The sequence below is a fragment of the Suncus etruscus genome, chromosome 14 (assembly GCF_024139225.1).
Source record: "Suncus etruscus isolate mSunEtr1 chromosome 14, mSunEtr1.pri.cur, whole genome shotgun sequence".
Classification (NCBI taxonomy): domain Eukaryota; kingdom Metazoa; phylum Chordata; class Mammalia; order Eulipotyphla; family Soricidae; genus Suncus; species Suncus etruscus.
Window position 1 is genome coordinate 57,108,157 of NC_064861.1, and position 18,973 is coordinate 57,127,129.

Sequence of the window (18,973 nt, forward strand, 5' to 3'; positions counted from 1 at the left end):
ATAAAAGTGAAAAATTCCTACTATGCAATATGCAAGAGTCTCAGAAACAATATTGAACAAAATATACCAGACAAAAGAACATGCCAGAAGGTTTAATTTAGGTAAAGTTTAAATCTGTGATACAGGATAACAGTATCCTATAAGACTAACTTTGAGAACAGAAAGAGTAGATGGTAATATAGAAAAGAATATGAGGAACTTTCTGAGGGCAAGAAAGTGGTTTTGTTTTTTTTTTTTGACCATATTGGCTTACATATCTTTCACAGAATTATTTTAGGTACATATTATCATTGAATCAGGGGAATTTCCATCACCAAATTTGTCTTCCCTCCACCCCCATTCCTTTCCTGCAATCCATATCCCCCACTCTCACCCCCCAGGCTGCTAGAGTAAGTGGTCCCCTCTATGTCTAGCTTACTACTAGTGATCATATATCTTTGTCCCTGCCTTACCTCCATGCTATCTCCCCAGGAAGATATTTATTATTTATAATAATATAAATTATTATTTATATTAAAGATATATAAAATATATTTTATATATATATTTTATATATATATATAAAAATATATTATTATAAAAGACTTATTATTTATAATAAGGTGCCAGTTAAATGGTATGTCTATTCTATTTAAATGCATTGAGCTGCTAAACTACTTCATACAAGCTTTTCTGTATATTGATAAAATTTGAGAAATAAAATAAATAAGATTATTTTTATTAAATAAAGAAGTAGTGTTTATTCACCCTTTATCTTTTTTATTTTTAATTGTATCACCATCAGATATAGAGTTAAAGTGATGTTGATAGTTGTGTTTTGGTATTACAATGTTCCAACACCCATCCCTTCAACCCTGTTCGTTTTTTGCTATCAATTTCCTATTATTCTTCCATCCACTATCCACAACCCCACGCCCAGTTTGCCTCTATGACAGATATTTTTCTTCTCTCTCGTCTCTCTTTCTCTCTCTCTCTCTTGCTCTCTCTTCCATTTTGCTTTTTAGGCACTGTGGTTTGTAATACTTTTACTGAAGGAGTATCATGCATATCACTTTATTTCTTTTCAATTCCCAATTCTTGTCCAGGTTGATTCTTTCCAGCTATTATTGTCATATTGGTTTTTTCTTTGTCATTTTGTTTTCTAATAATTACTTTATTTAAGCACCATGTATATAAAATTGTTCATGACTGATTTTCAGTCATAAATATATGTATATATATGTAAAATATATACCACCCTTCACTAGTGCACATTTCCCACCCCCTATGTCCCCAATTTTCCTCCCATCCACTCCTGCTTATACAAGCCATATACTTCTCTCTTCTTCCCTCCTTCTCTCTCTTTCTTTTTTGAGACTGTTAGTGTTTAGTTTTAACCACTATCTCCATCCACTCCATGTTTGTATCTCATGCTCTGGATTCTCTGGATTGAAGCTTTGATACATTCCTTCCACTTATTTTTGATTTGGTGTATTTTTGTCTCTGGCTCTCAGGCTCTTATTAGCTCTGTTTGCCCCTCATAGCTCTTTCTTGCTAGGTCTCAGGTCCTCTGGGCAGACAGCCTACTCCTGCATTTTCCACCCACTGCCAGTCAGTACAGTGTCAATTCTGTTTCCCATAGTCATCACAGAACCTTGCTTTCTTGGCCTGCAGTGTTGGCAACCTTCAATGTTTCTCCCTGGAGTTTTGCAATCTCATTCCTCTGATGGCCCCAGGGTCTCCCAGGCCTGGGTCCTTTCCAGTTCCTCTCCTGTGATTCGGTCCCTCCTTCTGCATTGTCCAGCCAGACTTGCATTATGCTGATTGTGGGGAATGGGATTTCTGTCCTTCAACTGTCAAAAGCTCTCCCCACACTCACAATGTATTCCGACTGTCCTTTAATTTTCACTTTTTAACTGAAAGCAAAAACAAAACAAATAAGAGGTTTATAATCACTTCAATTTAACACCAGACGTGGCAAAAATAAAAAAAAAAGAGAAAAGGATAAAATGAAAAGTGTCAATATCTAAGCACCATTGAAATCCTCAGCTGCTGTTGATGTTTCCTGTTTTGTTCTATTTTCCTCTTTATTTTCCTCCTCAGACAGCCCTTCCCTTTATCCCTTCCTGGAACCTGAGAACAGTCTATTCTTTGGTGATAGTCTTCAATACCACTCACCCAAATCATTAACCATTGGTTTTAACCTCTGGTTTCTAGCAGCTTGGTGCACTATTAAATCAGTCGTTTTGTCACAGAACCAGAAAAGGAGTTAGAGGGCTAGTATATTCAAAGTAATTGTTTTAGAATGATGACTGCATGCTGTACAATTCACTAGAATAATCATAGTTAAGAGAGCATTAATATGTTTTTCCTCTGCAACCAAGTGTTGTGCAGAACTTTGTAACTTGGCATATTCCATTACCCAGACCTTGCACTAGATAAAAGCTTCCAGTAAGAAAAGCAATAAAATATTCCTTAAAGGTTTAATGTAATCAGGAAATGTATATCCTGAATATCTAAGGAAATGGAGCTTTAAAACTAGATTTAAGAGTCCATATTGCCTTCTGTTAACTATTTCCTTCCTTCCTTTAGAAGGAAATGCCTTGATAAGAATTTTCATGAAAGACAATTTTTAAAGCTATGCAATTATGACTGTGAGGGACAGTTTCCACAATGATGGCAACAGACCCCACTGTTAGAATTTGCATCTTTGTCCAATGTTTACACTTAAGTATTCATTGTGATTAATGAATTGCTTTCAATAAACAAAATACAGGAACAATGATGGGATATCATTTCTGAGGTAAGTCACTAAGAAATAACTTTTAAGTTGTACTATTGATTTAAGGGAATCCAGTTGCCTCTGGAGTTGTTCACAGCTCAAAGAACTGAGGGTGGTCCTAGGGATAACAGTAAAATAGGAAATGAGGTCTCATTTCAACTTCTGTCCTAGATCTTCATCCTGGCAATGACATAGTGTATCGCCTTAAAAAAGAATCATCCCTAGTACCTGTGCTATTGTGAATGATTGCTGAGATCAGCAAAGTCAGTTAAGCCCTATTTAGAACCCTGACCCCTACAAAGAATCTTTGAGTCCAGAGATGTTTATTGTTAAAATACGTATATTTTGAGATAATTTTAGCTGTCAATAATTAGCTAATACATGAAGAGCAGCATTGTGGAGCTGGAGTAAAAGGTTTGCTTTGTGCACAGCTGATCCAGGTTCCTGAAGCACCGGGAGGAGTGATCCCCAAGTGCGGGGTCAGAAGTAAGCTGTAAAATCTGATGGCTTGATTCCAAAACAAAAATAAAACAACAACAAAAGTTCATTTTAAGGAATTTTAAAGTATATAAAGAACATATAATATTTAATAAGAAATTTAGGGGCTGGAGCGGTGGTGCAAGTGGTAGGGTGTCTGCCTTGCACATGCTAACCTAGGACAGACCTTAGTTCGATCCAATAGCATCCCATGTGGTTTTCCAAGCCAGGAGCGATTTCTGAGCACATAGCCAAAAGTAACGCCTGAGTGTCACTGGGTGCTGTACAAAAAAACAAAACAAACAAAAACAAACAAAAAAAGAAATTTATGAATATAAAAGATACGTGCTCGCTTCGGCAGCACAAATACTACAAAATTGGAATGATACAGAGAAGATTAGCATGGCCCCTGCGCAAGGATGACACGCAAATTCGTGAAGAGTTCCATTAAAAAAAGAAAAGAATATAAACGATATTTTATGAAAAAAAGGATGAATGTGTGAATGTGCACATTCAAAAAGATCTGGCAAGACTTGACATATCTCATGTATTAAGTACATGAGAGTTAAGTACAAATAATATTTCAAACATTTAAATTATAAATGTAATTTATAGATTGTACAACAAATATTCAGGACTGATTAAAGAAAAACTAAAAATTTCTGCCACAAGAAAAAGATTTAGGGAGTAAGATTTTTTTCATAATATTGCAAACATGCACATACTAATCAGTACACTGTCTAGAACATTGTATTTTTTTAGTTATTAAAAATGATCCCCAAATGTTTGTTTCAAAAGTGTATATATTTGCTATAAACATTGGAATATGCTGAATTGCTTTGTCTTATCCAAAATGTCATACATTGCTCAAAATATTATTAAATAAATGCAATTTAATCATCACCGTTGCAAACACAAGTGAATTGCAATGTTTTATTTTAATAGCACAATCTTCATTGTTTAGAGAGAATTAATAGCTTGAGCTTTTGTATTTTATTCATTTTAGACTAATTTAAGAATGGTTATTATTTCTTTAGCAAAGTATATTAGGATCTGCATCACTTTCCAATTGCTTGTATAACAAGTTACCACAAATTTAGTGGCTTAAAACAACAAAAATGTATTAGGTTAGTGTTTCTATCATAAGTCTCAGTGAGTTAACAGAATTACCTTCCTACCAAGGTGATGAATCTGTTTTGTTGACTTTTCTTGATTCTAGGAACCACCAGCCATTTTGGGTTCACAATTCATTCTTTTATATTTAAAGTCAACAGAGTAGCTTTAAAAGTCTTTTACTTAATCTCAAATTATATTATCACATCTCCTAATTTAAGTATGATCCTAATGATCACCTGTCTAAAAGGCCCTTTTACATTAACACACTGAATAATTCAGAATATTTGCCATCCCTGAGCCTTTCACTTAATTGTATCTGTCTAGTGTCTTTTGCCACGCAAGATAAAAACATAAATACAAGATCCAGGAATTGCAGCACAGTTGTTTTACTGTCCTGCACTTAGGTTTACCACAAGGTCTTTTTGAATTTGGAGATAGATCTAAAGTAATATAAAGTAAATCTATATAAGGAAAAAATTATGGCATTTTATTTATTTAAAGCTATGAATTTGGATAGAACTCTTTTTTCTGGACCTTACTGGTACATAAATCCAACCATTCCTGAAAGAATCACTCATTCATCTAACATCATGTTGTTGCATACTTAATGTAATATACTGTCATATCCTGTTAAAAATAATGAAATAAGCATGAAATCACTGAATTGTCAGCAACAATATGTTCAGCAATAGCCAGGTTCTTGGCATCAGAGAATGGAAAAAACTTTTTTTTCCATAGCAGCATCTGGAAGCACTGATGACCCTCCCAAACCTTTTCTACCATTCCTGATCTGATATGTTGACATTTTTACTTTAAAAAAAGTTTTGAATAAAAAGATTCTAAGATGCAATAGATTTGTTTTATGTAGAAAAATAAACATATAGAAAAATTCTAATTCTCTCCAACCTTTCTTCTCAGGTTAGCACATTGAGTTTCTTGATGGGAGCAAACTCACTATTCATGGAAGAACTAAATTAGAACCTAATGTTATGATGACATTTTTCTCTATAGTTTTGAGAAAAAATAATTCATGGTAATAATTCATGGTAACAAAAGCCTTCTAAGCTATATTTTTTAATTCCACAAAAATAATGATATTTTAGATGAAAACATTTTTTAGAGAATTCAAAATATATGGACAATCTGGTCTAATAAAAGTGTTAGCCTTATAAATAAGAAGGCACAAAGAATTTTTTAAATTAAAGGCTGATGCTTCTTCTGAATCTCTTATTATCAATAAAAATGTAACACCTGCCAACAATAATATGATATTAAAGACTATAAGAGGAAAAATGAAATGACTCAGAAAACTATTGTTAGTTGCATTTTGATGTCCTATGGTTAATTAGAAAAAGCCAGAAAATCGAAGAGTGTTGTTCCAAGCTCTGCCATTTTCCTATGTGTTACCTTCAGTGAGTTAATTAATATCTTGAGGTTTCATTTTTTTCCATCATGCTGAAATATACAGTTTTGCTAGGCAATGCAGGTGACTTACTCAGATTAGTTCCTTGGAGCGCTTTTGGCCTGGGTTCATGCTGTTACAAAACAAAAACACGAAAAGTACCCACTCTGCTTTATTTTAAACTTAAATCAGATATTATTAGTTTGATTATAGGATATTCACAAAGCCTTAAAAAAGAACAATTTGCTTTTATTTGACAATAATGAATTTTATAGTTATTTAATCAAAAGCTCATTGAATTCTAATGGTGCAACTAACCCCTCACCAATTATCACAGAGTGGTGTGGGCTTGATTGGATAGAAGAATAATATGTGAGAACTTACCAAATAATCTCATAAATTATGGACTTTATTCAAGAGAAAATAAAATTTGGGGAGTCATTTATTTCTTATTTATTTAGACATTGGGACCATAGCCATAGTTTTGGGGGCTACTCTATCTGTGCTCGAGGTCATTCCTAGCAGTCCTGGGTGAACATTTGTGGTGCTTGGGATAGAACTGATTGATTGCATGCAAGAAAAATGATTTTATTTCTATAATCAGTCTTTGACCCTCAGTTATGTTTAATTTATTATTTTTTCTCAATTCATTTCTTATTTCTTAATTATAACACTAAACTCAATAATATATACAATATGCAATATTCTTCTCCCTAAAGGTTTTTATTGGCCACTTGCCATTTAATAAAAGCAATTTTAATATAGTCTTTATTTCAGCATCCTGCTGAACTTTTTTGTATTTATCACATAAAGTCATTCAATTATATTTATTTTTTAAATTACATATTTATTTATTTATTTATTCATTTTGGTTTTGGGGTCACACACAGTGTGCTCAGGGGTTACTCCTGGCTCTGTGCTCAGAAGTTGCTCCTGGCAGGCAAAGGGGGCCATATTGATGCTGGGATTCGAACCACCATCTGTCCGAATCAGCTGCATGCAAGACAAATGTCCTACCACTGTGCTATCTCTCTGGCCCTATTTAAATATTTTTGAATTTATTTTACTTAAAGAAATTTTTGTAAGCCAGATAGTTTTTAATTACTTCAAAATAAGTAATTTTATTTGTCAAATTAATGTATATTTTGCATTGTGTTCATTTACTACTCTCCCCTTCTTTCCATATGGTGATAACATATAAGTCCTAAAAATCAGAATAATTGGCCCGGAGAGATAGCACAGCAGCGGTTGCCTTGGAGGCAGCCAATCCAGGACCAAAGGTGGTTGGTTCAAATCCCGGTGTCCAATATGGTCCCCCTTGCCTGCTAGGAGCTATTTCTGAGCAGACAGCCAGGAGTAACCCCTGAGCACCGCGGGATGTGACCCAAAAACAAACAAACAAAAAAATCAGAATAATTTTATTTTCATTGAGTAAATTAAGTAGAACCTAAAGGAGTTTCCAAATGACTTCTGGGGGGGAAGGACAATGTAATATAGTGAACTGATTAATATTTATCAATCAATTTGTTAATATGGTACCAATAAATTGTGTACAATATTATTTCACAAACATCAAGTGTGGCATCAGACCTGGTTTCACTAGATAAATATTTTTTTTTTAATTAAGGATAAAGTCAGTGGTTCATTCAAATATACTTAAGGCCTTTTAGTTAGATACATGGGACTATATTTTTTTGAATAATACATATAATACATTTTAAAATAATATTTAAAATAATTACATAGTTCTTAATAACACATAGGCTCACATTTTTTTTCTTTTTTTCTTTTTTTTTTTTTTGGTGTTTGGCCCACACCTGGTGACACTCGAGATACTCCTGGTCATGCGCTCAGAAATTGCTCCTGGCTCGGGGATCATATGGTGCCACGCATATATAAACTTTTAGGGGAACTCAGCCCACCAGATGTATCTTCAGATTTTCCTGGTGGGGAGAACTAAAATTACCCCCACGGGGTTCCTCAAAAGGCCCGCTGTGGACGCCGGGGATAAATCTGCGGACTGTCCTATGTTAGCATTTGCAAGGCAGATGCATTACTGCTAGTGCCATGGGCCCCAATAACACATAGGCTCACCTTTTAACATGATCTATAATATATGATTCCTAGAGCATTCCCAATCTATAATGGGTCAGCACCTATTATTCTGTAAAAAAAATTTTTTAATTTACAATTTGTAGAATTTTAAAAGAAAATTCACCTATATGTATAGGTAATAAAACCTACATACACACACGTACTCAAACACACAGAGATCTCTCATCTGTGGGAGGAAAGGAGACATAAAAGCAAAGAACAAATGGTCAATCAATATTATCAGAAATGAAGATTTTTTTCTATTGAACTGAATTTACATGGGGTTGGACATTCAAAAGGGTCCTTTGAACACTTGTTGTTGAAGGAAATGGGTTCTCTCTGATGATGGATGTAATATTAGACTGATGTATGCATAAAAAGTGTGGTTAACAGTATTATAAATGTACCTTAAAACAGGTTTTTTGCTTGTTCATTTGTTTTAAACTACAATTTTAAAGTATATCCAGCTTCAGACTTCCTCAGGGAGGTGAGGCTTCTGTTACATCTGAATAAAAAAATCTGCCTCTATGAATTCATTCCTACTTCCTTACATAGGGTGACTTAAAAAATTCTCTTTATATATTTTTTTTAATATTTTTATTTTAATCATAGTGGGTTACATATCATTCACAGTAATATTTTAGGTACATAGTAACATTGAATCAGGGGAATTCCCATCACCAAATTGTCCTCCCTCCACCTCAGTTCCCATCCTGCCTCCCATATCCTCCACCCTCACCCCCAGGGCTGCTAGAATGAGTGGTCCCCTCTGTGCCTAGTTTGCTATTTAGTGATCTTACAGCTGTTTGGTTTTGGTACCTCCATTATTTCCCCCTTAATTGGGGGGCGGGACTAGATAGTTCAAGTTGTGTGGTTTTGTTTGAAGAAGAGAAAAATAATAAAATGGGGTAAAAGTCAAATAAGCCAACTATGGGCGAAGTCCTTCTGGAGGCTCTCATCCTCAGTTTGAGAGACGAAGGGGGCAAAAGAAGGTGAAACACCATAACAGTACAAAAAGAAGTATCAAATAATATATCCAGTGAGCACTACAGCAATAAAGATAAGCAGCACATAATAGCCATGGTCTTGAAATAAAAAACATGACAGAGCGCAAAAAGGAAGAAAAGAAAAGAAGAAAGAAAAAATAAATAAAAATGGAGACAACAACTTCAATATCCACACCAAAACAAAGAAATTGACAAAAACTAGATAAATAAATAAAAAAAATTATATATTTCTAATAGTCTAATCTACATCAGAGTTTGCTAATTATAAGAATGCTACCAAGAGGGTTAAAGAGAATTTATCTGGATTAAAATTCTTGCTTTGCATGTGGCCAATCTTAATTCCTTCTAGCATGGTATGTCGTCCCCTGATCACTCTAGTGAAGCTGAACACAGAGACAAAAGTAAGCCCTGAGTAATGCTAGGTGTGACCTACAATGCCCCAAATGCAGATGCTGCCAGGAATATTCTTAGAAAGAAGATTCTAGACTAGGGCTTTGAATCTAGAACATTTGCCTTTGTGTTGGCAGTGAGTCATTTCTAGCTGTAAAGATAATACTATAAAATGTCAAAACTTTATTATTAAAGGACAAATGCTTTACATCACCTCAGATATATACTGCCAATTCCATAAATCATGCAGGTGAGAAATAGTTAGAATAGTATAACTAGATAACTATTGCTAATTTTTATTGGTTTTTTTTTAAGACAACAGACCTGGAAAGAGTGATTAATCACTGATTAGATGCTAAGTATCATTCACTATTTAGCATATACATGAATTTAAGTAATATAAAAAGTACAGAGTTATGATAAATGCAGCAGAGATCTTTAAATATAAAAGAGAGTGGACATAAATTGTGATGATTTTTCAATTATATTTTAACAATAATTAAAGAGAATTCACCATTAATAGTCACAAAACAAGTAGAGCAAGGTGGTTTTTAGGGTGTTTTTTTTTTAGGTATTTGTATTGTCTCCCAGTAGGTATTCTGCCATCACAGCATTTTTATAGAGTATACATTTTTTTATAGTATACAGCACAAAATATCTTTTTAACATCAATTCAAGGAACTCACTTTATAGTATTTGAATTTTGGTTGGGAAATTTAAAAAAAATCATCCAATACCCCTGTGGTTTTGATCTATTATACTGTTCAGAAGCCACTGAGAGGTAGAGTGGCAGAAAATATGGTTTCAAGCACTATGCTAGGAACATACCCCTAAGTAAAGGGAGAATCATTCTTCAATATGTGATGTATATGTTAACGCAGGTCCAAGAATCCAGAAATGGTTCAAGTTATCATTATTCCTACATATCATATACAATATAGGACTTTTAGTTTATTTTTTGTTTTGGTGTTGTTATGTTTGGAGGGTTTTCATACCTGGTGGTACTCAAGGGATTCATTACTTTTGGTTCGGTACTCAGGGATCATCTGAGCAGAGTACTGGTAGGTTCCCTAGCAAGACCAAATGTGATGCTGAAGATCAAACCTGGGTCAGCTACATGCAAGCAAGCATTCCAGCCCTCACAATAATATTGCTAACTTATTCTTAGCATCCTTGAAGCTCTGACCTTTGAAAATCAGAACTTTTAATTCCAAAGGGAAAGTGCTTCTAATAGGGAGTACTACAGTTCTAATGAAATACAAACTACTATTTTCACCTTGGTACTTTTATAAAAAAAAATGACTAGAAGAAAAAATCCTTATTGAGATAACTACCTTGCTTAATAAAAAGGAGATTGAGTGGTTATCAGTTATCGAAGTGGGAGAAAGGTGAATGAATTTGGTAGATACATGTCATTGGCCAAGTTCAATGACCACTACTTAAGAAAAGTATGATTAACATGTACTCAAAGCTCTCAGGGATTCAGATCTGAGGTCATACTACCTGGTAAGTCACCTGGAACAGTAGAGTCACCAGCTGAAAATCAGTAAAATTTAGAGTATAGGTAAAAGTGGGAGACATAAAGTTTCAATAAGAATCCCAATATCCTCTGTTAAAAGGGCTCCAATTTATCTTAACATTCCTTCGAGCTTTTCCTGGCAATTCTAGGACACACACAACTAGAATTTTGTATAAAAGAAGTAAATGTAGCAATAGTAGACAGAGTGTACTTTTTAGATGAGACATGTCACTAGATCCTCTTTTAGGGATTAAGAAATAAGTACAAATGGAAGTAATGCTGTTCTCTTCATTATTGGGAGGTCTGAGGGTTTTGCTAAAACTGTACTGCAGTCGCACATCTCAGCAATTAATTTTTTCCATTCTCTTCTACATATGGTGGCCCAAAGAGTACTCTTCTTACAAAAATTTACATGCTAATCTTGGTTTCATACTCTATTTCTAAGGGAACTCAGTACATGAAATGGATGCACATGGTGCTTGAGTTAAATAAAATTTAGCCCTGTTAAGAAAAGTTTTCTAATCCTTAATTCAGATCAAATTCTTTCTAGTGTCTACTAATCAAATCCCTTCTAGTTGGCTGATATTTCCATAGATGGCAGTTATCAGTTACAGTTGCTTGTTTGTTTTATTTTATTTCTATTATGAATATTTATAGTTTCAATTTCCTCTTTGAATTTAAATGATACTTCTGACACTTCTCTTTTTCAGATCCACAGCTATTGAAATTACTTTTCTTAATTTTGTTTTTGAATAACACTGATGTAATACAAACATTTAAGAATAAATAAAAATGCTGTGTTTGTCTTTCTGTTTGTCTGTCTCAATCCTCCACTAGAGAAAAAAATGTTCTGAGACACAAGAAAAGAACAGTAATAAAATAACCAGTGCACTTGCTTCAAACCCTCTTAGCATAAAGCATCAGAAGTTTGAATTTCTGTTTGCTAAATTGTTTCAGACAAGATAATTGCATTAAAGTGCTTGGTATTTCCAACTTATTGCATAGTTTTATGAGTCTTATATAGTTTTGGCTGGTTGTGATCCTGATAGCCTGATAGCGGAATCAGTGAAAATGTGCCAAAATTAAAGGGAGAAGATTTTCAAAGTATGTAGGAAGCTTGGGTTGAACTACCATTTGTTCTGACGGTGGGGAAATTTTTCTGTATATTACTAAAGAAAGCAGCATGGGTGTAGTTTTTTAATTGTTCTTCTAGTTAAAAGGTTAAAGGCTTATATAGAACATTTACAATTATTGTAAAATATTTGTGAAGGAGAACTGAAATGGAGCAGTAGCACGGCAGTAAGGTTTTTTCTTTGCAAGCGGCAGACCTAGGACAGACTGTGGTTTGATCCCCCAGAGTCCCAGATGGTTCCCCAAGCCAGGAGCGATTTCTGAGTGCATATCCAGGCGTAACCCATGAGCATCACCGGGTGTGGCCCAAAAACCAAAAAAAGAAAGGAAAAAAAGAAAGAAAAAGAAAGAAAGAAAGAAAGAAAGAAAGAAAGAAAGAAAGAAAGAAAGAAAGAAAGAAAGAAAGAAAGAAAGAAAGAAAGAAAGAAAGAAAGAAAGAAAGAAAGAAAGAAAGAAAGAAAGAAAGAAAGAAAGAAAGAAAGAAAGAAAGAAAGAAAGAAAGAAAAAAGAGAAAGAAAGAAAGAAAAAATAGAAAAAAAGAAAAAATAGAAAGAAAGAAATAGAAAGAAAGAAAAGAAAGAAAAAGAAAGAAAGAAAGAAAAAAAGAAAGAAAGGAAAGAAAGAAGGAAGGAAAGAAGGAAAGAAGGAAGAAAAAAGAAATGAAAGAAAGAAAAAGAAAGAAAGAAAGGAAGGAAAGAAAGAAGGAAGGAAAGAAAGAAGGAAGGAAAGAAGGAAGAAAAAAGAAATGAAAGAAAGAAAAAGAAAGAAAGAAAGAAAAAAGAAAAAGAAAAGAAATAGAAAGAAAGATATAAAGAAAAAATAGAAAGAAAGAAAGAAAGAAAGAAAAAGAAAAAAGAAAGGGAAGAAAGAAAGAAGGAAGGAAAGAAAGAAAAAAGGAAAGAAAGAAAGAAGGAAAGAAGGAAAGAAAGAAGGAAAGAAGGAAAGAAGGAAGAAAAAAGAAATGAAAGAAAGAAAAAGAAGAAAGAAAGAAAGAAAGAAAGAAAGAAAGAAAAAGAAAGAAGAAAGACAAAAGAAAGAAAGAAGGAAAGAAGGAAGGAAGAAAGAAGAGAAAGAAAGAAAAAAAAGAAAGAGAAAAAATAGAAAGAAAGAAATAGAAAGAAAGAAAGAAAAGAAAGAAAGAAAGGAAAAAAGAAGGAAGGAAAGAAGGAAAGAAGGAAGAAAAAAGAAATGAAAGAAAGAAAAAAAAGAAAGAGAAAGAAAAGAAATAGGAAGAAAGAAAGAAAGAAAAAATAGAAAGAAAGAAAAATGAAAGAAAGAAAGAATGAATGAAAAAGAAAAAAGAAAGGAAAAAGAAAGAAGGAAGGAAAGAAATAAAAAAGGAAAGAAAGAAAGAAGGAAGGAAGGAAAGAAGGAAGAAAAAGAAATGAAAGAAAGAAAAAGAAGAAAGAAAGAAAGAAAGAAAGAAAGAAGAAAGAAAGAAAGAAGAAAGAAAGAAAGAAAGAAAGAAAGAAAGAAAAAAGCAAGAAAGAAAGCAAGAAAGAAAGAAGAAAGAAAGAAAGAAAGAAAGAAAGAAAGAAAGAAAGAAAGAAAGAAAGAAAGAAAGAAAGAAAGAAAGAAAGAAAGAAAGAAAGAAAGAAAGAAAGAAAGAAAGAAGAAAGCAAGAAAGAAAGCAAGAAAGAAGAAAGAAAGAAAGAAAGAAAGAAGAAAGAAAGAAAGAAAGAAAGAAAGAAAGAAAGAAAGAAAGAAAGAAAGAAAGAAAGAAAGAAAGAAAGAAAGAAAGAAAGAAAGAAAGAAAGAAAGAAAGAAAGAAAGAAAGAAAGAAAAAAAAGAAACGGAAATCAGTGAGGAATAGAGAAATATGTCACCTTGCTCTGTAGTAGACCTCTTCTGTCACTTATCAACTGACTTTACCCTGAGACTTTTACTCCTTCGTGGCATCTGTTAACTCAGAATTTTTGCTTCCTCATGCCTGTGGCTTTCAGACTCACATGCATATCATTCTACTTAATGTTTGTATTTTTGTCCTATCTGCCCTTCCTTTCATATATAGGATTCCATGCCTTTTACTTATCACTTTTCTCATGGACAATCTCTTTATAAATGAGGTGTCACACATTTTGAAGAGTTGATCAATGTATTAAGGACTATCTTCACAAGTCCTCTGAAACTTCAAAACACACTTCTGTTGAATCTACAGGCATATATAAAGTCTACAGAGATAACTCTGTCCGAATTAGGGATATAGGTAACCTACAAACTAGCTGGATTCACTGTCAGATATTCCAAACCCACACCAACAGCTTGCATGCTTATTTGATGAATAACATATAGGAAGCAGAGTGTGGAACAAGGCTGCTGAGACAAGAAATACAAGTCAATATAACACATAAATATGTTACAGAATCTGTCATTTCTCTGGATGATTGAATGTGTTATGGAGTTGGTTATTCCTAAGAGTGAATTCATGCTCCATTGGCTGTGGGTTTCTGAGTTACTTTATGAAATGTGAAATGATCTCAGAACTGTATTTAAGAATAAAGGAAATACAGATCTATTTCATCTCTCCCTAACCACGAGTGATTCTTTTGAGACTATTTTGGGGACAGAGATGATATGGTATTATGGGTATGGTACTTGCCTTGCATGTGGTCCACCTGAGTTTGATCCCCAGCATTACACATGGTCCCCTAAGCACCACCAGGACTTATCCCTGAGTTCAGATCCATGAGTCAGACCTGATCACTGCTTGGTATAGTGCCCTCCGCCAAATAAAAAATGTAGTATGTTCTTAAAACATAATTTTATGTTGCTCACACAGAGCAGTTTCTATAGGCGTTCTTAGCCCCAGGGACAGAAGTGCTCCAAATTCAGAAAGAGAGGCCAAAAGTACATTTCAACCTGTAATTACCCATGTGTAAGTGAGTTGAGAACTTGGCTAAGATGTATGAAGTGGTACACAGGTAGTCTTTAAATCAATTGACTGATATGTTTTATTTTCTTAAGTATGCTTTCTACTCCCTCGCTCCACTTTTTCTGCTATTACTTCAGCTAGTACATATTGATATTTGTCTAAAAAAGTTTTAATTTTCCTTCTGATTTATCTAATTCCCATCCATTTAGCATATATCATAATAGATAACAATATGATGATGGTGTTAATTGATGTCACTGTGCTCATAAATAATAAATAATTCACATTGTATTTAGAAAACACAATTTTACATATTTACAAATTTGAACTCATGTTGTCTTTTGCCCTCAAATGCCCACTTCTTTCCTCACAATCTTCTCATCTTGATTCAGAGCATAGTACAGTGTCACTTCTACTGGAAAGCCAGACTCGATAGTTTATGTGCACCAGAAAAACATGTTAAATTATGACAACATCTATATTCCCACGAGACCACTAATTTCGTCTGAGTAAAAGAACCAAATCTTATTTCTATGTGCACTTCCATGTCTTGGCACCACATGTGTAATAGAACATGAATTAATAATATATATGGATGTTAAATGAATATACAAATGAAATATAATGATATATAATGAATATAATGAAAATATATTGAAAATATAATGAAATATAATAATGAAATATAATAATTGTCCTTCATCTCATAAATTTTATATGAACCCCAAGTATCTTTTCTTTTTTTGTTGTTTTGTTTTTTCAGGCCACACCCGTTTGATGCTCAGGGGTTACTCCTGGCTAATACTCAGAAATTGACCCTGGCTGGTGGGACCATATGGGACGCTGGCGGATCGAACGCTGTCGTGATCTTTCCTTGGCTAGCACTTGCAAGGCAAACAACTTACCTCTAGTGCCACCTCGCTGGCCCCGCAAGTATCTTTTCTAACACTATCTTTACAAGTGGCCTTAGAGCTTAGATAGCATTACAGCTTTCATTTGCTTTGGGATCTATCAAGAGATTTCCAGCAATACATGTAGTTACATATGTCTTCATGGTAACAGAATAAGAATGCAAATAACTTTGGTTGTTGGAGTGTCATTTTGCTGAGCTGGTTGGGTTTCATTGTATAGACTCAACTGGAAAAATATCTCTTGTATTATATGTTGATATTTATATTCATCTAAAATCCTAGCAGACTATTAATAGTTAGAAATATATTATATATAGTTATATATTTAAAAATAGCTTAAGCATATGAAACTACCTTTATTTATACAAAAATTTTTCTATAAATTTTAATATATTAATGAGAAACCTTAATGAAAAATATAGACATGTGCACATTTAAATATAAAAATGAGTATGATTATTATAATAAGCAACTAGTTTATAGAAGTTAATTTGAATAACCTTCATATACAGAAAGTCTTTTGCTCATTCATTATTATTAATTTGACATGGTTTATAATGTTCCTAATGTTTATGCAATAAGTATACAATGTTACTCACTACCAAAGTGCCAATATTTCTCCATCACTCTTTTCAGACTTTTTTTTTCTTTTTGGTTTTTGGGTCATATCCAGCAGTGCTCAGGAGATACTCCTGGCTCTATGCTCAGAAATCGATCCTGGCAGGCTCGGGGGACCATATGTGATGCCAGGATTCGAACCACCTTTCTTCTGCATCTAAGGCAAACGCCTTATCACTGTGCTATCTCTCTGGCTCCTCTTTTCAGATTTCTTTTATCTGTCTTCTCCACTTACCTCTCCACTTCTTCTTAGAATTCTCAATTCTGTCATCAGAGTCTAATGGCTTGTTTTTACTGGGCATTATCTATTTCCTTTTTTTAGTTCATTATTTGTCACAAATAAGTGAGCAAAAGCAGTATTTGCCTTTCTGACTTATATTATACCTTCTAATTTGTCACATTTTAGCAAAATGAAAGATTTCAAAATAGCTCAGTAATATTCCATTATGTATATATACCACATTTTATTTATTCACTCATTTTTATTAAACAGTTGCTTGTTTTCAGATCTTGGTTCTAAGATAATACATGAACATCAATGTAACCAATATATATTTGAATTAGTGTTTTTGTGATCCTTGGATAGAAAGCTATCATATAGAATCATATAGTACTGGTTATTTCTGGCCTCTCTGATACAGGTCATTTTCACTTGTGTGAAATTATATTGTCATTTAAATTTATATTTCCTTGCTATCTTGGTTTTTTTTTTTTTTTTTTTTTTTTGGTTTTTGGGCCACACCCTGTGAGGCTCAGGGGTTATTCCTGGCTATGACTCAGAAGTTGCTCCTGGCTTGGGGGACCATATGGGACACCAGGGGATTGAACCAAGGTCCGTCCTAGGCTAGCGCAGGCAAGGCAGGCACCTTACCTCCAGCGCCACCGCCCGGCCCCTCCTTGCTATCTTGTAATGACAAAAAATTTTACATATGTCTGAGAAGAATTTCAAGAGTCTTGGCAAATAAAATATAAAAGGTTTTTCTAATAAAAATATATTCCCATTAAGAGAGAAAAGAAAAATTATTGCTTCAAAATTTGGTAGGCTCTCAGCTACTAGAATGTCTGAGTATTCTTATTTAGTGGATGCACATAGAAATCTTATCAATATTCTGGAACCCCTCCTACATAACTTTAGAAAATTCACTTCACTGTTCAATCTGTTACTTTGAGAAATAGCAATAGCATCTTTGTTGAATAAAACATGTAAGGAACCAATGTAACATAAATGTCTAAAACATGAACCAACTCCATAATAATATAAATGTTTTCAATCAGTAATAACTATTTTTATTTGTAATTACTTTTTATTTTACAGTACACAGTCAAGGTTACATACTTGATTTACAAGGTACTTGGAAATATTTATAAGATAATTCATGCATCAGGTGCTAGATTACTTGTGATTAATGTTCCTGGTCTCATTTCTACTAGGGTTAGTTTAAATCTTCCAACTTCCCTTCTTCAGAGCTGCAAATCATTGACAAATGTAGGAAAAAGAAGAAAATCTAAAATAAAGAGGTAAGAGAGGATGCAAAATATTAAAAAATACACAAAAGACATTTGCTTATAAAACATTAGGTACATATGTGTTCTACTGTACTTAATGTATAATATTTACAGAATGCTGTTATTATGAAATTTTTAGGGTGCATATTTACCTTTGTACCTTAAAAGTTAATAACTTGTTTTCACTTTGGCCAGGTCTAAAATGAAGAAAAAAATTCATGGAATTTTCTCAACCAATCAACTAGAAACTTCAGATATAAGATAGACAGATGGCTCAGGATATGGCATTTAAGAGATTATTTATGTTAATTTATGCATTAGTCTTTTCCAAGGGTACACTCAAAATATCTGAGTAATATGTACAATCTAAAATTAGATTTAGGAAAGTAAAGGCAGTGGCTGATAAAATAAAAAGATAGGAAACTTATGAATATGCATATTTGAAATGAATACAACTTATGCCTCAAAGTCTGGGTCTGAAAGGAAGCACTACTTCTCTATATATTTCCTTAAGATCTGAGCAGATAAGCAGATATTGTGGCCATATTGCCTAACAAAGGAGTGATATCTTGGCCACTTTAAAGGGTGGACTGGATTGCTACACAATTGATGAACTGAGTTACACCTACATAGAATAAGCAAAGTCACAATCAAGTATAATCATAGTACAGAGACACATTCTATTTTGAATATGCCTAGAACAGATTCCATGAGACCCTGGAAATCTACTCAAAATTTTTTCAAAGTTCAATGTCATTTTATTGCTGCCTTCTTGAGTATTTTATAAATACTTTAACCTTCCGGTGTTATAAAAGAATTAAATTAAAAATTCAAGAATCTTCCCAGAACATTGACTCTGGTTAATTTTCTTTCCACAGAAAAATACATGCAAATGGCTTGTTTTCTTTGAAAAATCGAGCTTGAGGCAGAGTAAGATAAACTAATAAGCACCCAAATCTCTTATTTTATTGATCCATTTTTTCGATAATTACATCTTATCTTCAAAGGTACAAAAGACAACATATGGAGTGCTCAAAATCGATAACACTAAGGATATGAAAGCCAACAGTATGAGCTGACTTTTTTATTTTTATGAGAGGGGAAAACTTTATTAAAGGGTAGCACTGATGGGAATGGGATATTAATATTGCAATTCTTAGTCAAGCAAC

General features: G+C 33.4%; 1 non-coding gene across 1 annotated transcript; it reads left to right on the forward strand.

Annotated features, from left to right (window-relative positions):
- Positions 1-3,583: 3,583 nt before the first annotated feature.
- On the forward strand, positions 3,584-3,692 carry LOC126029153 (U6 spliceosomal RNA). The gene has a single exon (XR_007502805.1). It is a non-coding gene; the product is annotated as a U6 spliceosomal RNA (small nuclear RNA).
- Positions 3,693-18,973: the final 15,281 nt, after the last annotated feature.